Source organism: Scylla paramamosain, chromosome 4, assembly GCF_035594125.1.
Source record: "Scylla paramamosain isolate STU-SP2022 chromosome 4, ASM3559412v1, whole genome shotgun sequence".
Taxonomy (NCBI): Eukaryota; Metazoa; Arthropoda; class Malacostraca; order Decapoda; family Portunidae; genus Scylla; species Scylla paramamosain.
In genome coordinates, this window is record NC_087154.1 from 34,444,527 (window position 1) to 34,457,411 (window position 12,885).

Here is a 12,885-nt window from a genome sequence, read left to right on the forward strand (position 1 = left end):
ATCCTTCTTCGATATTTCCTGAGCTGCATCTTTGAGATCTTGACCCTGCATGGCTTGTGGTCCTCGGTGAAGGGACAGGAAGGATGGTCCTCCTCAGTGTGAGTCACTGGCTAGGACAGGCCTGGCGGGGATCTTCTCTAAGGTCGCCTGTGTTCCCTAGACGCTGGACTGACTCTGAAATGGTTGGCCGCGACGTCCCTTCTACAATTTTCTCGGTGTCTTTCAAGATGCCTTTGAATTCTATTTCGGGACGTTTTCAGGCTCCCTCGCGGCTCCGGTGACATTTTCAGGTTCTCGGCGGACAGCGAGTGTGGCGATGAGACGGCCGCTCAGGAACACGGCAACTCCCTTCAACGCTGCCCTTTTTCCTTTCCTATGAAGAAAAGCTGAAGATTTTATCCTATTAGACGATGAAAATTGGAATAATCTTTCAAAACAGTAGTCCGTTTTCAAATCCTGAAATTTAGAAACCTGTTCCTGTTATTTTTGTACATCCATGATCTGTCTTTTGTCTGTTTGCGTTCTAAAGCTTATCGTCAGTTTTCTCTTGCTTCATGATTAATGTCTTCATTCATGCATGTGTGTATGTATGGACTCGAATTTATGCTATATTTCAGCAAACGTTAAGGCTTCAGGGATCCGTGACGCAAAAGCAATGATGTAATCAGAGAATCCATTTATCTCTTTTTATGCACGAGTAACACGTTTTAGAGCACCCTCCCGCCCCTGCATGCCGCCCTTACTCTCCCGTCCCGCCAGTATGCCCCTTCCTCCCCCGTCCCGCCACTATGCCCCTTCCTCCCCCGTCCCGCCACTATGCCCCTTCCTTCCCCGTCCCCGCCACTATGGCCCTCCCTCCCCTGTCCGATCAGTATGCCCCTTCTTCCTCCGTGCCGCCACTATGCCCCTTCGTGTCGCTAGATATACCCCTTTCTCTGTGCCGCCATATGCCCCTTCCTCCTCCGTCCCGCCAGGTATGCCCTTTCCTCCTCCGTGCCGCCTGCCTCCGTGTTATTGTTCGGTGTGTCGCCGCGGCCCGTCACTCCTCCCTTCCTCCCTCATGTCTCCATTCCCCTTGTCACTGTTACTTCGTTATGAAATTTTACGTTTTCCTGGTATTTTTGCCTCTCCCTGGGCGATGCAGTCAGTCAGCCAACCCTCCCTGTAGTGTTTGTTTTTGTTTTCTTTTTATGATTCTTTATGTGATGCTTGCGACTCCCCAGAAGTCAGGAAGAAACTGGGCAGGCAGGGAGGGTGGAAGGGAGGGTGTCTCAAGTATTGGTGGGGCTGGCAATAGATAGTGTTCAGTGGCTTGCTTGTACCCCAGTTGTTGATCCGTTGTGATAGAACCAATAACTTTAAAAAATAATGACGGAAGTACAAGTAAGGCATCCCACGGTCTTCCTTTCTTTCTCCCTCTCTTATCTTTCAACCGCTTGCTTTCCTCTGCTCTGTCTCGTCTTCAGAGTTCACGCAGATATATTTTTCGTCCTTACTTTTCACTGCCTTTGAGTTTCTCTCTCTCTGTCTCTCTCTCTCTCTCTCTCTCTCTCTCTCTCTCTCTCTCTCTCTCTCTCTCTCTCTCTCTCTCTCTCTCTCTCTCTCTCTCTCGACATGGATATCCTCCTTCAAATCTTTCCTTCTATCCTATTCGTCTCTCTCTCTCTCTCTCTCTCTCTCTCTCTCTCTCTCTCTCTCTCTCTCTCTCTCTCTCTCTCTCTCTCTCTCTCTCTCTTCATACGCTTTTCCTTCCCAATACCTTCGTTTCCTCCTTCTCAAACTTCAACGTTCATTTCTTTTCCGGCCACTGTATCAATGTAAATACAAACTAAGATTCAAGCACCGATAAAAATGAGCGACAGAAAAAAAAGAAGTATTAGTCTTACAGTCTGGCTTTAACAAAACACGAACATTTCTGTAAATAAAAAAAAAAAAAAAAGGGGAAAGAAAAAAAAGTGGGGGGGATGGCAGAAACCGAACGAACGAGCGAGCGAACTCCCACGCAGCAAAGTCCCGCGTCGTATGAAAGAGGGAAAAAATTCATAAGATACGTCGTAAAAATCTGATAGCAGGTGGCGCGGCTTCTCTCGCAAAAAGTCCTCAAGGAAGAGCCGGAGTAGGAAAGCCTTGAATTCGCTCTTAATCCCGAATGTTGCTGCCGGCTCTGGGCTTCTGTTGACTCACATGCACACTGACTGTTTTCTGATTTTGTTTGCGTGTGTGTGTGTATAAATGTTTTGTAAGAGAGAGAGAGAGAGAGAGAGAGAGAGAGAGAGAGAGAGAGAGAGAGAGAGAGAGAGAGAATCGATGAATGATAGAATAATTGTATAATTACTGCTATACATGTTTGTTATCTATATGTACGTGTGTGTGCGAGTGTGCGTGTTTATGTACTTACGTGGGAGCGCCTCACTGCCTGTATGTATGTTAGTGTGTGCATGTATGTTTACGCTCATGTACAGGCCTGCCTTTGTGTGTCTGCCTGTAGTCTGCCTGTCACCATATATATAGTGGGTTAAAACAAAGCACCACCACCCCCACCACCACTACTCTCTCACTCCCCCTTGGCACTCGGGGGGAGGTGGGTGGCCATCGCGGGGCCTCTGCGTCGTGATCAGCGGCGGCGTGATGGGTGGGTGGGTGCGGCGGGCGGCGTCACATCTCCCAGAGCCGCCACGTCAGATGGAAAGACGCGGGTCAGGTTTGGTCAGTTCATGCGTTAGTTTGTGTTGGCGAGGTTAATCTGGGAGTGTTGTGTGTGTGTGTGTGTGTGTGTGTGTGTGTGTGTGTGTGTGTGTGTGTGTGTGATGATTCCAATGTATTGGATGCGGATATGCAAATTGTTAATGTGTTTTTAAGTGCTGTGTGTGTATGTGTGTGTGTGTGTGTGTGTGTGTGTGTGTGTGTGTGTGTGTGTGTGTGTGTGTGTGTGTTTCTCTCTCTCTCTCTCTCTCTCTCTCTCTCTCTCTCTCTCTCTCTCTCTCTCTCTCTCTCTCTCTCTCTCTCTCTCTCTCTCTCTCTCTCTCCTCGTGTATTCATTCTCTGTCTTGTTACCTATCATCCATCACTTCCCTCCTCTCTCCCCTCTGATAACTTCGTCCCTCTCTCCGCCCCTTGCCAATATTCCTCTCTCCATCTGTCTCTCTTTATCTCATTCGTCTCTCTCTCTCTCTCTCTCTCTCTCTCTCTCTCTCTCTCTCTCTCTCTCTCTCTCTCTCTCTCTCTTATCAATTCAGTTTACGCAACAATATTTCACAAAACTATTTATCCGTTCACATCTTTTCCTAAATCCATTTCTTTATTTATGTCTTCGTGTGCCGACTACCTGTCTGTCTATTTATACCTGGTACATATTTGCAAGTCCTTTAACCTAGATATACCAGATGCCACTGCTTTCTACAGAGTCATCGAGGAATCAGAATAAGGAGGACTTCGTAGAGCATTGAATGTTTGTTCCCACCTTTCTTGATATTTAAGTAGATGCAAGACGAGGGAAGTGTGAATACGGACATGGGTTCGAATGCATTTTTTTTTTTTGTTTCTACTCGATATGTAATAGGTTTTCTTATATATAAAGTGAATTCCCGTTAGACAATTTCACATTTCGCATCCTCGTTTAATGTCCAGGAAATTAAGGGAGCTGGAGCAGTGAAAAGGAGCCAGAAAAATAAGAGGACGTAACGCTACGTACTGTAAGGAAACGCCAGTAATTAAAACGAAATATTTCACGAGGATTAATGGACAAACTGGGAATCTAAATAGTACACATGATCCTCTTCGCACTAACTCCTCATTTTACATCACAAGTTGGTCATTCTCTTGGGGAAAATACTTATTCATTTAAAACTTGTGTACGAAAAAGGGAGACAAAAAAAAAAAAAAAAAGAACGAGGGAACGAACTCTTTGACTATCCTAGAAAGAAAAAAATAAGAGTTGTCTGCTTTGTGAATGACGATGACAAGCGCGTGGTAGACTTCGCCTGAATATAATTGCATGAAGGAGAGAATCGCAGTGTGACTTGTCTTGCAGGGCGGAAGAAACAGAGGAAGAGGAGGCGAAGGTGGAGAAAGGCGAAGAATGAGAACAGCAGGAATACCAGGAATGAGAGGTAGTGGTGGTGGTGGCAGCGTTTGTTGATGGGTGTTTTGATGTGCCAGTGTTAAAGGGGAGTTGCTCTCAGTGACCAGCTGAGTAGTTTATGGGAGAATAGTCTCTCTCTCTCTCTCTCTCTCTCTCTCTCTCTCTCTCTCTCTCTCTCTCTCTCTCTCTCTCTCTGTTACAAAATTTTCGCAGTGTTGTTGGTAATTATGATTTTTCGTACTATTCAGTTGAAGAAAACATTAAAATAAAAAAAAAAAAGAAAAAAATAGAAAGATGAGGGAAAAAGCAAACCAGCCCTCTCAGTACGTCATAAGATCCATAAGGCGTTTGTCTTTTTAATATGTATAAACGCATATATATAATCTTAATATAAATTACAGAGTCTGCCCTGATATCTTCCTCGCCGCCGTGACACCCGCCTGTTGATAAGCGTTATCGAGTCCTCGCTTTTTTTCATGATAGAGTGACCAGCTTCGTGCAAACCAGAGTGAATAAACGACCTGCCAGTTACGTAAAGGGAGCGAGGGGAGCAAGGGGACAGAGGGAGGAAAGGAGAGGGGAAAAGGGACGTGCGGAAAGAGACAGGGTATGCGGGAGGAGGCGGGAGGGAGGGAGGGAGGGAAGAAAGGCGACGAACGAAAGGAGGAAGGGGGCGTAAAGAGACCAAGGTAAAGGGGAATAGGGAGGGAAAAATGGGGGAAGAGGGGACAATGAAAGGAGAGAGATGGTGAACGAAGGGGTGGGGAGGAAAAGGAAGGCAGGAAAATTTGAAAAAAAAAGAAGGGTGAGGACAGTGAAAATCAGGGTGACGAGGAAAAGAAATGAATGGGAGATACATAGAGAGGATGAAAGGCAGAGGGATGAAAGATGATGATAAGGAATTACGGGTTTACGGAGAAATGCTGCAATATTCTATCCAGCCATCCATACATACATACATACGTACAACAGCTGTATTTCACGTTTTCTGAATCCTTTACTTACATCACAAATTTCATCCATTTATCATTTTCATCCGGTTTTGCAGTTTTTCGTCAAATATTGGAATTCCACATCACCCGCTTTTTTTTTTCTTTTACTTGTTTGCAGCTGAAATCTAATTCTCTCTCTCTCTCTCTCTCTCTCTCTCTCTCTCTCTCTCTCTCTCTCTCTCTCTCTCTCTCTCTCTCTCTCTCTCTCTCTCTCTCCTACTTTTTTTTTAGTCTCAGTCACATTCCCTTCCACTCTCTCTCTCTCTCTCTCTCTCTCTCTCTCTCTCTCTCTCTCTCTCTCTCTCTCTCTCTCTCTCTCTCAATCACACTTTCCCTCCAGCTGGCTCTCATCCACATTCACTCTTATTTTTCTCTTTATTCCTTGTCTTTCTTACTTGTAACTTACCTTCCTAACTATGTAGTCACCTACCCACCCGTTATCTGTCGTGGTATCTTCAGTACATCCTGCCTCACTCTACTTTCCCTCCCTCCCTCCCCTGCCTTCCTTCCGCTGGGCCGCCCTACAGCTGTATTTATCGTCAGTAGTCATTATCTTTCCCCTCCCGCCAGCTGTCCTTCCGCGACCCTACCAGAATGTAAACAAGAATGGTGGTCCACGTGTTCTGACCTCACCTCACTTCTTATTCTTCTGTGTGTGTGTGTGTGTATGTGTGTGTGTGTGTGTGTAGTTAGCTGATGTACGATATCGACGTTTACTAGCAAGATGTTTAGTACTGCGTAAGATAAATGATGATTATTTGCTGGTGCGCTTATGATTTTGTATTCTTGTATTTTGTATCACGGTGGAGTCACTTTCTTAATAATCACACAACTAAGTAACTGTATAATTAAAGGTAGAGCAATCTTGTTTGTATTTTTCTTCTGCACTTTCTCCTCAACTTCTACTTCCTTGTAACAACTGCTGTCGTAAAAATCATCAAAATGACCATTAGATTATTACGTAACCTCATCCCCTTAGGCATTCAGCACCACTCTGTCTAGACATGCACCATTTCAAGTCTTATTTTTCCTTATTCCGTTTGTCTTTCTTTACCTTTCTCCACTTCTCAGCTTCTATCTCTCATTTTCTTCATTCGATTTTCTCCCTTTTTCGCCCAGCCACCTGCCTACCTCCTTCCCTCACCTTTACACCTTCATCTTTCCTCCGCTACAGTGTGCCTCCACTCTTCCTTCACTCACTCGTTCACCCTTGCACTTTCTCCCTACCTCTCCTTGCTTCTTTCTTCATTTTCTTTCCACTTATGCAATTTCTTCTTATCTCTCCTTGCCTTTTTCTTTATTACCTTCTTCATTTCAGTTATATCTTTCTACATATCTTTCCTCTTTCTCATTTTTTTCTTTCTACCTCTTTTTTCTACTTCCTATTACTTTCTTCCATTTCTTCTCCATGTCTTCCTTCTCCCTCAACGCCTTACTTCCGCTCCTCGCCACTCACCACTAACTTAAACACGTCAGAGAAGCTACCCGACACCTCTCCCTCTGCCTCTCCCTTCAGCCTCCTCTTCTTACCTCCCTTTACCATCCTCTCGACTTATTCCTCCCCACAGCCAGTCTTTGCCTCTATAGCTTGCCCTTTCATCCTGCTTTCTCTTCCCTCTGTAAGTATCTTCTCTATCTCTCTTCCTCCTTTCATCAACCTCCTATGCTTCCTCACTTTCTCCATCTTGTTCACTCTGCTTTCTCTTCTCTTTTCCGTTTCGCCTCGTATTTTATTTTTTTCGTATTTTTTGTGTTATTTATATCCATTTTCTCTTTTTATAATAATACAGGTATTTTTTTTTCATATTAAACTGTGTGTGTAGAAAAAAGATATCTCATTTTATCTGCTTTATGTAAATCTAGTACATAATAGACATTTTTTTTATATCATAGCCTTTTCTTTTATTTTCCTCTCGTTTTTTTTTTTTTTTTTTTTTTTTCCAACCTCTGGCTTCAGGCTTAACAAAATAATGTATGTTGTAGTCTGTTGCTGTTTTATTCTTGGCACGCGTGGCTCCCTTTTTGGTGTGTTTTAACTTTTCGTTTGCCGTTCCTCCTACGTACACACACACACACACACACACACACACACACACACACACACACACACACACACACACACACACACACACACAGACAGACAGAGAGAGAGAGAGAGAGAGAGAGAGAGAGAGAGAGAGAGAGAGAGAGAGAGAGAGAGAGAGAGAGAGAGAGTAAATTACAGTCTGGATTTCATTATTATTTTCCATTACCTTGGCCTTCATCTCATTGCTCTGCGTTCTTTGTAAGCTCACTACTTGATATTTACTCTGGTTTCCTTTCTTATTTCTTATCCCTGGTCTTTCTCTTTCTTCTCCTTCTTTGTTTCTCGTGTCCTCATCATATGAAGCTTTTCCTTGCCTCCCCTTCATGGTATGTTGTTATTTTCTGTTCCTTTCTCCTTACCTCTCATCTTCTCTTCTTGCCATTACGATGTTTTTACTTAATTTTCCTTGGATTCTATATATTCTACCCCTTTTTCTCCTCTTCCTCATTCTCTTCTTTTTTTTATATCCTACAGTCTTCCACAAACTTCAAATTCACCCCTCATCTGCTTTCCTATTAATACTCTCTCTCTCCCCTCATTTTCCTCTTCCTGTGATTCTGTTATTTTCATCTCTCCCTCCTACTCGTCCTCGTCGTCTTCCTCCTCCACGTGTGATATTCCAGGTTGGAGGTACTTAGTGCGGCCCTGTAATCTCGAGGCAATCCTGGTTCTTTGATCACAAACGCCTCAATCTAAGCTACTTGCATATTGTGGCACAGAGCGGCAAAGGCGAAGGAGCAGGTGAAGATACGGAGGAAAGGGAAGGAAGGGAAGGAAAAGGACGATGCTAAGGAAACAGACAGACGGGAGGATATGTAAACAGAAAATGAGAGATGAATGGAGTCTGTAATAACGGCGAGAGAGGGAAGAAAAAGCTGTGTGAATGAATGTGTGGGAGGCGAAACGAGAGTGATATGCGAGCGTAACACACACACACACACACACACACACACACACACACACGGAAAGATTTGACAAAAAGGTATGACAAAAAAGAATAAGGTGGCCTCCAGATCCAGACGCTAAAAACACCGCGCCACCCAAACAACAGGACAGGTCAGACGGAGACGGCGGCGGCGGCGGCGGAAGAGATGAAGATGGGTTGTGGTGGTGGTGGCGGCGGCGGCGGCGGTGGCGGTGGAGGCGGCGGCGGTCGTGGCGGTAGGCTTAGCGGTGGAGACTGATAGCGCTGACTTCAGAACCTTATATTACGAGTACAGGGCATAATGGCTGCACTCAAACCACACCATACAAGTACTACTCATTACCATTCACCTTCATCTCATTTTGCCCGCGGCTGGACGTAAACTTATCCTCATTTCTATCATCCACGTCACACTTCTCAGAAACCATCGGGATTTCCCATGAGTCAGACAGAGGATCACTTTATAACTTTATTGCTGGTCACGAACTATTAAGTGTGGCTTTATGATTTCCTTTGTGATTATGTTTTTGTCGTATTCTGAGTGACGTCTATTGAGTCATTATGTGTGTGTGTGTGTGTGTGTGTGTGTGTGTGTTAAGGAGAAGCAGGGAAGGAGAGAGGAAGGGAAGGAAGGGAAGGGGCACACGTACGTACTACAGCCAAGGTACAAATCAAGCACTCCAGCGGCCTCCAAGCCTTTAAAGGGGCGTTGCTGCTCTTTAAACGCCACGCTCGCTGGTTCCCTCTCTCCTTTAGGTTCCCTCTCTCCTTTAGTGTCCCCTTCCATTCCCCCTTTCCCTCGCTCTCTCCCCCCGTACCCCATTCCCTCTCTCTCTCTCTCTCTCTCTCTCTCTCTCTCTCTCTCTCTCTCTCTCTCTCTCTCTCTCTCTCTCTCTCTCTCTCTCTCTCTCTCTCTTTCGTCGCTTCGTCTGCACGTTTCCTTATTTCCTCCTTAACCCTTACACACACACACACACACACACACACACACACGAGCTCATAAGAGAAAGAAAAAATCCCCCTTCGCACGTCGCACACAAGTCAAGGAAAGGAACAGACGAGACACACACACACACACACACACACACACACACACACACACACACACACACACACACACACACACACACACACACGGACATGTTTGCCGAGGCTTTCACTCACCGAAGAGGAGGTTGGACTCAAGATAAATATATATAAAAAAGCAATTTAAGACACGTCAGTTTTTATAAGACTTAAAGGTGTCCACTACTAGAATAACAATAAGCAAATAAAAACAATCTCTCTCCCCCCCATATTCTTCCTCCTCCTTCTCCTTTTCTCTCTCTCTCTCTCTCTCTCTCTCTCTCTCTCTCTCTCTCTCTCTCTCTCTCTCTCTCTCTCTCTCTCTCTCTCACTGCCTGCCTCTCCCTCTCTCGCTCCCTAACAAAGGACCAACGCACAGGACTCACGAACTCACAAAAGAAGCGTCCTAAGAGTTTACCATGACAAAGGGAGGAAGGATTAAGGGTGAATAAGAATAGGAGAGATAGAATTAAACGAGGCTAAGAGGAAGGAAGTGGCAACCGGGTCGGGGAAGCAAGAGAAAGAGAGGATAGAAAACCTGAGACTTACGGGTATAGAAAACTGGCGAGGGGTCGTGTGAGTGAGTGAGGGGAAGTGGTCTGGCGGCAGGTTATGTCTTTCGAAATAATTTGTTGGAGGATGAAGAAGAAGAATCACAGGCGGTTGGCAAGGAAAGCAACAACGAAAAAGGGAAAGAAAACTCAATAAGCATGTTCTTAATAGCGAGTCAATAAGGAGTTTTAAAAAGGTTAGATAAACTTATGGATGGGGATCATGTGTGGAAATAGGTGTGTTTTATACGATGGCTGCCACGTCTAGGCCTGATGGCTTCTTGTTGATGTCTTATGTCATTATTTAAGTTACATGTAGAAAGAACGCCAATATACTGATACTTCCAATACTATACAAAGGACTCCATTAATAGACAAATGTATAGACAGGGATTCAGGGACTACCACGTGTAGGCCAGCTGACATCTTGCTGCTTCCTGTTGTTTTTCTTTATTCCCATGTTCTTATAAAAAAAACATCTTTATAAATTTCATCCGATAAAATATTGCACTTCTGTTGCATTGAGAATATTACCTTGAATCACACTGGAGAAAAGAGAATGATGGACTATAATATGTCACTCCAACGGATCATGTACTTGATTACAGGTGAGTCGAGGAGGTGGCCAGGTGGAGACAAGGATCATCACCGGATAGGCCTAACGGAGGAGTGTGGAGGGAAAGCCGCAGGATTAATCTCTCAAGTACGTGATGTGAGTGTGTGTGTGCGGAAGCGAGAGGCCTCAGATTACGAGGTCAGGCAGGTGGAGAAAGTAGAGTAGTGGAAGGAAGGTTGGTTGGGAGGAAAAACAATTAGTGGGGAAGTCTTGATAAGGGAAAAACTACACAACGTGACGGGAAGAAATTACTGAACCACTGATGTATGATACCGGACTCAGTGCTAATTTGAGGGTAAGAGAAATATATTGAACAAGAAGATGATGAAGTTTTATGGGCCACAGCTAGATGGTTCGTGGCTGGCTGGCTGGCTGGCTGCTCTTTACGGAGGCCTGGCGTACTTTTATTTATTGCGAGTTATTCCCATTGTGAAATCAAAGATAATTATATGGAGATGAACATCGAAAATAATTGAGAGGGAGGAGGGAGACGTGAGGCTCGGCAAGGTATGGATGGAATTCCCTTCAGGTGCTAAGAGAGAGAGAGAGAGAGAGAGAGAGAGAGAGAGAGAGAGAGAGAGAGAGAGAGAGAGAGAGAGAGAGAGAGAGAGAGATGAAATGTAAGTGTTACGATGCACACAGCCGTAATGTACATATGCAAACCGTGTGCATGGCATGAATGATTTAAGACTCGTCGGAGTAGAGTAAGACTTAAAAAAAAATGCAAGGATGAACTTTATGAATCTTGTACGAAGGACAGTCTGCGTGCGAGTGTGTGTGTGTGTGTGTGTGTGTGTAAGAATGAGGTTCGCGTCCGCTTCCTCCCCTCCCACCCCCTATCCCCATTAGATGACAACGAAAAGGGAGGAGGAGGAGGAGGAGGAGGAGGAGGAGGAGGAGGAGGAGCGTGTATGCAGAACATCCCCGACGCCTGATGAAGGGAAGGCGAGGGGAGGGGAAAGGGACTACGTGTGTGAATTAGTGATCATTAGAAAGATAACGAGAGGCGGGAGAGATAAGGAGAAGAGAGGGGAAAATAAGAGGAGGAAGAGGGAAGCGATGAGAGAGAGAGAGAGAGAGAGAGAGAGAGAGAGAGAGAGAGAGAGAGAGAGAGAGAGAGAGAGAGAGTGAAGGGGAAATGGGTGATGCAGCAGGAGGGAAAGTAAGGGTGTTCAGCGGTAAGCCTCAACGACCCATAAAACATCTATAAAGATATTTTGGTTCAGTTTGCCCATAAAAGTGAGGGACAAGCGTCTAGCCTCGGTGCGCTGACCTCCCTTACCCTCCTCTAACCCTCCATACTGCTCTCCTGTACCATCCATCCATCCATCCATCTAGTCCTTTGCTTTGATGCTATGGTGACTCTCTCTCTCTCTCTCTCTCTCTCTCTCTCTCTCTCTCTCTCTCTCTCTCTCTCTTCCTGTCAGCAGCAGCATCCTTTTCCTCCCTTCTCTTGCTCTCATCTCCCCTGACATACTCGCTATCCCTCCTCTCTCCTTCCTTGAAATGCTTCCTCGTCTTTTCCCGTCACTTACTCGTACCTGCTGCCTACCTGTTATGTATAGGACGCCCCGGTATACACTCCACCACCCAACCTTCTTCCCCTGCCCAGGTGTCTCTTTCTTGCTACAACTTGCTGACTTTTCCCTTGGTTCGCGCCACCTCAAAACACGTTCATGTTATACCCGGTCTGTTATAGTGGCTGTTCCCCTTGTCCTCACCTCGTTAGAGTGGCTAATCTCCCCCTCCCCACGCCTCACCCCGCTATAGTGTCTCCTCCTCTCCTCCTCCTCCTCCTCCTCCCTTCTCCTCCTTCTCTTACGACTCTCCCTCGCTCTTCCTTGACCTCTCCCCATTCTTGTGGACTTGATCCTTACCTCGTTATAGTAGCTTCTTCCTCGCTTGCGCGGCTTCATTATCTCTCTCTCTCTCTCTCTCTCTCTCTCTCTCTCTCTCTCTCTCTCTCTCTCTCTCTCTCTCTCTCTCTCTCTCTCTCTCTCTCCGGACTGTTGCAAATACGCACCAAATATATGCACGAACGAAGTCAAGCCAAAGTCTCTGGAGGTCGAAGTTCGTATTGGCGAGAACGAGAAAGCGGGAGAATTGGTAGTGGACGAGTAATAAGCAAAAAGTTTGAACCGGCGAAGTTTAGAAGAGATGACAGCAGTTTGGTGCTCCGGAACAGCCAAAGTCGGCAGGTGTGGAAATTATTGGAACATGCAAGTGACTGGTCTTACGGGAACCACTGTCTCTTTTGGAAGACTCGGGAAGAACAGGAGTCGATTGGAAAGTAAGTGTTGAGTTGCACAGAATTTGTCGTTGTTATTGTTGCTGTTTTGCTTGAAATGCATTGTTCACACCCGGCACCATGATACGTGGGAGTGTGGTAACGTTAGAATTATCCCCTTGTATTTATTTTGCTTATTTTTACATTCTAGATAAACCGTGTAGTCGTGTTTGAAATGTCACAGGGAGGTGTTGGTTGTGCAGTGTTCTCGCGTGTCAGCCGTTCAGTGTTGGGAGATTAGCCCTTTGATTCTTTCTGACACTACAACACTTGCTACTTTAT